This window comes from Bidens hawaiensis, unplaced genomic scaffold, assembly GCF_021521415.1.
Source record: "Bidens hawaiensis isolate Kalapana, Puna unplaced genomic scaffold, B.hawaiensis_p1.1 tig00012186_1, whole genome shotgun sequence".
In the NCBI taxonomy this organism is placed as follows: Eukaryota; Viridiplantae; Streptophyta; class Magnoliopsida; order Asterales; family Asteraceae; genus Bidens; species Bidens hawaiensis.
Window position 1 is genome coordinate 443,234 of NW_027491983.1, and position 6,767 is coordinate 450,000.

Genomic DNA, 6,767 nt, shown 5'->3' on the forward strand with positions numbered 1-6,767 from the left:
TTCCAGCAATACTAGAGAATTCCCTTAAGGCTCCACACCCAAAATGGAGATAATGGAGGTGTATTTATGCTTTCTGGACTTCTGGCACGGGCTCATGCACGGGCTTGCACCGGCGGGTGGCGGCGGCTCTGACAACGGAGAGGAGAAACTGAGAAAGTCCGGTGAGGAAGTGGTGCCGGCTGAGAAGTGGTGGCAGAGGAATCACCGGAGAAGGGCGGCGGGTGAAGAGAGGTTTGGCCGGAGAAGTGGTGGCGGCGATGGAGAAGTGAGTTAGGGTTTGGAAACGTAAAAGTGAAAAAGTGAAAGTGGAAACGGGAGTTAGGGTTTGGGGATAAATGGATAATAATAGTTTATAATTATAACATTATGTATATATATATATATATATTTAATTATAAAAATCTAACCAGATACTTACAGGTATTTTACCTGTTTAGACATGAAAATTAATAGGTAAATTCGTGTCTACCTGTTTAGTACACGAAACCTGTTAAGGCCTTACCGTTACCTGTTAAAGTCGTGTAGGTATGTGTCGTGTATTTGTGTCTCGTGTATAAATTGTCAGCCCTACCTTTAGGGTTTAAATTATTATATTTATTACTTATTATTCATTATTATTATTATTATTATTATTATTATTATTTGGTATTTATGTTTGGTAAATGAACCCTTATATAATATCTATCTAATTGTGGAAAGTCAACCCCTTGCTTTAATCTGACCAAAAAGTCAGATTCTCTGTTCTGGCACGGGCTAGTCATTTTGAATTTTCTCAGCATTAGATCCTGCACTGGTGAATTTCCTAGGTGGCACGGTCCTTTGCACGGGCGGGCATGGGGGTGTAGGTCTGGCAGATTGCTGTATGTTGTCTCCGAAACACCCTATTTTCATGTTTTCTTTGTCGAGCGGGCGTCCGGGCCTGCAAATTCACAAATAACTCAAATAAGTATCTAAAACAATGAATTTGCATGAAGTTCGGCATAAATATAAGGATAATTCGATGCAATAAGATGTACACTTTGTGTTACATCAGTATGTCATACTCCCTTGGATTTCAAACATAGCCTGCCAGAAATAATGATAATAATAATATTAATAAAAGGTTAAAACAAATCGACCCGTGTGAGATACAACACAATATAAAGTGACCCATTTTGAAGAAAAAACAATACGAACAGACTCGTTTAAGACAAAACGCAATCCAAATTGACCTGTTTGCATGCCTTACCTAAATTAAGCATTTGAGAGTTTTTCCCATGAAATATGAAGTTTATGTTTATTTGCTATTTGTGCACACTTGATATTATTTATTTTGATAAAGTGTACCGAGCATGGGTAAATTTTATAATTTATCAAAGAGTTACCAAGTAAAATCAATACATAATATAATATCTTTATATCTATTAGGATATGAAATACCCATTCAATGACAAAACACTACCTTTTAAAGAATGAAAAATACATTAACTTAAAAAATAACAAAACAAATTTATACCAAATAGATAACCATTTTGCTCTGCATATTGAGGTAGCATTGTCATTAATCTTCCAGTTGATCCAAATATTACCAGACAATAACCTTCTCAATTGAGCTATCCAAAAATCATTTCGAAGGGTAAAAAGTCAAATTTGACCGTGTCAGTCAAATCATACCAACTACTATCACAATGCTTAACATCTATCTATACTCCAAATAAGCATGTCAACAAATCTTTTATCTCTTCCCATATAATATATGTGTGTTAATACCAAAAGTTTTATAGGTCTCCTTGTTTCACCTTTTCTTCTTAATGACCATCCCCCTAATCCAAGTGGATTATATACTTAATAATGAAAATAAAGCATTGTTCTCCACAAGATAAGCATCAAGTTTTAGAATACAAGTCTTCATTACATAGGCTTGAATTCTATTACCCTGTATTAAAATTAATGTAAGGAACTACAAAAAGCTGTATATATAATTTGATGAAAAATACTAATTTACGTGAATAATAAGTAAATCAATAAAGTTGCAAAACTAAAACTAAAGAATATGATAAATAATATGAAATCACCATCTCATCTTCCAAATCATCTCTATGGACCAGTTTTGACCACCACAACTTCAAATACGAGCCTTCAGTATACAATCAGTCTTAAGGACGTCCAACTCATTGTACATGGTTATGTTTTGTAGTTCCATTGTACTGTTTGTAAAATAATAAAATATAGCAAAATAAAAATTAATATTAATATTCATATTCATTAAAATGTATGTGTATTAACAATGGGATAACTTGTATAACCAAAACGACACTTACAAAAACTGTGAATCAGCTAACTTCCTTGATAGATTGAATACAAGTGGGTATGGAATTTCTTATGCTATACTGAAATTATTTATAGTGAGGTCAAAATATGTTTATTTTTGGTTACTTGATTAAAACATGGAATGCTCTTTCAATTTGATTATATTTAAATTGAAAATTTTGTAACCAAATATATATATATATATATATAGGGGTGGGTTCTAGTAAAAACTCCTCTTAAAGAGAAAACTTAAAAACTCTTAAAAACTTCTAAAAAACTATTTTTAACTTTAAAAAAAAAAATTTTTGAAGGTTCTTTTTTTTTCCCATTATTCTTATATGTTGTTATTGGTTCATAAAAAAAAGAAAAGAAAAGAAAAAAAAGAAACTTGTCGGTAATCTCATCGGTATAGTGCGCATGTGTAATAGTGGGCATTGCATATATGCAAAAGTGTTTGTATTGCATAGAATACAACACTATTGCACATTTTTGATACACACCATTGTATAGCAATATAAGACTAATACACACATCGAATACACATTAGTACGTATATGTAATACAACATTAACGCACATGTGCACCACATCGACTTTTATTTTATTATTATTGTTTTTCCATATAATACAACACTACTACACATATACAATACACAAATATTGAATATATGCAATAAAACACTATTAAACTCAAAAATACATGGTAATACACATGTGTAATACAACGGTATCGCACAGTAATACGTATATGCATTACAGCGGGTTTTTTTTATTTTTTTTTATTTTTTTTATATTTTTTGAATGAAATATAAGAAAATATAAGAATAATGGCTAAAATAGAATTTTGAAAATATTTTTTTATTTTTAATTAAAAATAATTTTTTAGGAGTTTTTTAGTTTTCTCTCTAAAGATAAGTTTTCTTTTGATCCTGTCCCTATATATATATATATACACACCCCACATTGTAACGAAAAATTAGGAAATGTCAACCCTTATATTCAGCACATTATTTTTAAAGATAACAATAAAAGTAACAGTCAAATGATATTAGATCCGTGTGGGTGAATTTTGGAAAGATGAGAAAATTTAGTGGCGATGAGTTTGCTAGATTGAATGGCTGATTTAAGAATGAGGTCTTATACATCCGATCGGGTTTGGGTCATAAACATTAAATTCGGGTCCTTCCATAATTCAATTATACAATTAATTTTGAATTATTATATTAACAAAAAATTATAATATGACTTGCTATTTATGGAATTAATGAAATCAACCAATAGAAAAGTGTAAAGTGTTCAAAAATAATGTTTATTTAATAGTATAGGTAGATTTTATTTGAAAAGAAAGGGAAGTAGTGAATTGGTGACCATTTTCATGATGATATTATGAAAGGATGTAGTGAAGTAAGGTGTGATGTGACACTGACGTGACACTGTAAAGTGAGAAGCAAATTGACATCCATTCCTTATAGTCTAAGAGCATGTTTGGGATTGAGTTTGAAAAATGCTTATTGGCTTATTGACTTATACAAAAAGCTATTTTAAAAAAACCAGGATTTGAGGCTTTTGGAAAACTGCTTTTCAACCTTTTTAAAAAACTAAAATAAGAAAGATTTTTGTGATTGCCAAACACATTTTAATTTATTGGCTTTTTGAAAACACCAATAAGCTAATAAGCATTTTTCAAACTCAATCCCAAACATGCTCTCTCTCTCTATATATATATATATATAGGGAGAGGATCAAGAGAAAATTTACCTTTAGAGAGAAAACTTAAAAACTTCTAAAAACTCCTAAAGAATTATTTTAATTAAAAATAAAAAAATATTTTCAAAATTCTGTTTTAGCCATTATTCTTATGTTTTCTTATATTTCACTCGAAAAAAATAAAAAAAACAAAAAAAACCCGCTGTAATACACATACGTATTACTGTGCGATACCGTTGTATTACACATGTGTATTACTATGTATTTTTAAGTTTAATAGTGTTTTATTGCATATATTCAATATTTGTGTATTGTAAATGTGTAGTAGTGTTGTATTATATGGAAAAGAAATAATAATAAAATAAAAGTCGATGTGGTGCACATGTGCGTTAATGTTGTATTACATATACGTACTAATGTGTATTCGATGTGTGTATTAGTCTTATATTGCATATATATAAAGTGTGTATCAAATATGTGCAATAGTGTTGTATTCTATGCAATACAAAGACTTTTGCATATATGCAATGCACACTATTATACATGCGCACTATACCGACGAGGTTACCGACAATTTTTTTTTGAACCAATAACAACATATAAGAATAATGGAAAAAAAAGAAACTTCAAAAAATAGTTAAAAATAGTTTTTTAAAAGTTTTTAGGAGTTTTTAAGTTTTCTTTTTAAGAGGAGTTTTCACTAGAACCCACCCCTATATATATATATATATATATATATATATATATATATATATATATATATATATAGGAAGAGGATCAAGAAAAAACTCACCTTTAGAGAGAAAACTTAAAATGTCCTAAAAACTCCTAAAGAATTATTTTTAATTAAAAATAAAAAAATATTTTCAAAATTCTGTTTTATCCATTATTCTTATATCTTATATTTCACTCGAAAAATATAAAAAAAATAAAATAAAATAAAAAAAACAAAAAAAAAACCCGCTGTAATGCATATACGTATTACTGTGCAATACCGTTATATTACACATGCGTATTATTATGTATTTTTGAGTTTAATAGTGTTTTATTGCATATATTCAATATTTGTGCATTGTCCACAGTAGTGTTGTATTATATGAAAAAGAAATAATAATAAAATAAAAGTCGATGTGGTGCACATGTGCGTTAATGTTGTATTACACATACGTACTAATGTGTATTCGATGTGTGTATTAGTCTTATATTGCATATATACAATGGCGTGTATCAAATATGTGCAATAGTGTTGTATTCTATGCAATACAAACACTTTTGCATATATGCAATGCACACTATTACACATGCGCATTATACAGACGAGGTTATCGACAAGTTTTTTTTTTTTAAACCAATAACAATATATAAGAATAATGGAAAAAAAAGAAATTTCAAAAAAAAAATTTTAAAAAAAAGTTAAAAATAGTTTTTTAGAAGTTTTTAGGAGTTTTTAAGTTTTCTTTTTAAGAGGAGTTTTCACTGGATACCATCCTTATATATATATATATATATATTCCAATATGGTAATGTTAAAATAAAAACCCACTTGAGGTGTGAAAACTCTAAAAAACTCATTCTTAACCACATGTTTTTAATTAACGTTTGAAATTTATGGTCCACAATTAAAGTTAACAAAAAATATAAATATAAATGTAATTTTTTCTTTTTCCTGAAAACATATATAAAAATTAGTAAAAAAATTTTAAAAATAGCAAAACAATTTTTTTTTAGTTTTCGATGTTTTGTATTAAATGTTAAAACATATATTACATGTGTAAAAAAATAAAAAATAATGATGTTATATAGGTTTTTACATATTTTCACAACTCAAGTAAGCGTTCTATAATTTCCCGATTCCAATAACATTGAATAAAAAACATCAACCCACCCAAACCCAAGTCCACCACTCAGCAAAAACCGAGTATGACCCGTGAAACCGATTGGACGGGTACCGTGGTGGTTTGCAGCCGTACAATATAACGGCTCAAAATCTTCTTTTCATACATTGAGCCCCCGTTTGCTCTAAAGTAGCTGTTATCGTCTAATCAGATCAATTGTCAACGACATGCTAGAGTAATTATTAATATACTTTTATATTTCTCCAGACGTTGACGTTGACTTAAGGAGGCTATATTAGATTGTATATAAATCATGGAATACGTTCAGTTCTCATTCATTCATAATAATCATTGGCTCAATTCCCTTGATCTGACGTAGAAGAGGTATTATGATCAGTCATGGTATCAAGCAATTATTCTATCTTACTCGCTCACTATTAATGCTATGTACGCGCAGATGTTGAAGGAAACACGTCCATGCCCTACAAGACGATTAAAGCCGAATCTACCCAGACGATATCTAATCGCAGGTAATTTCGGCTACTTAATTTTACACCATGATTACTTATACATATCATAACATAACTTTTTATGATCATAACCATAATCATAACATATACTTAGAAAAATTATTATTAGACAAAGAAAAATCATTTCTCTTTTCAATTAATACCACTAATATAACAATAATAAATTCCCTTTGATTAATAAATATCATAACATAAATTTTTTTTCAATTGATATACTTAGAAAAATCATTTCTCTCCTGAACTTAAACATATATATATATATATATATATGTTTAAGTTCAGGAGAGAAATGAAATTACTTTGAGAAATAAATATGAGTCACTAGTTTTATTTTATGTTTTAAATGTTTAAAAATAATTGAAAAAAATATAAATACAACAATAAATGCATTCTCTTTCTTCAATTAG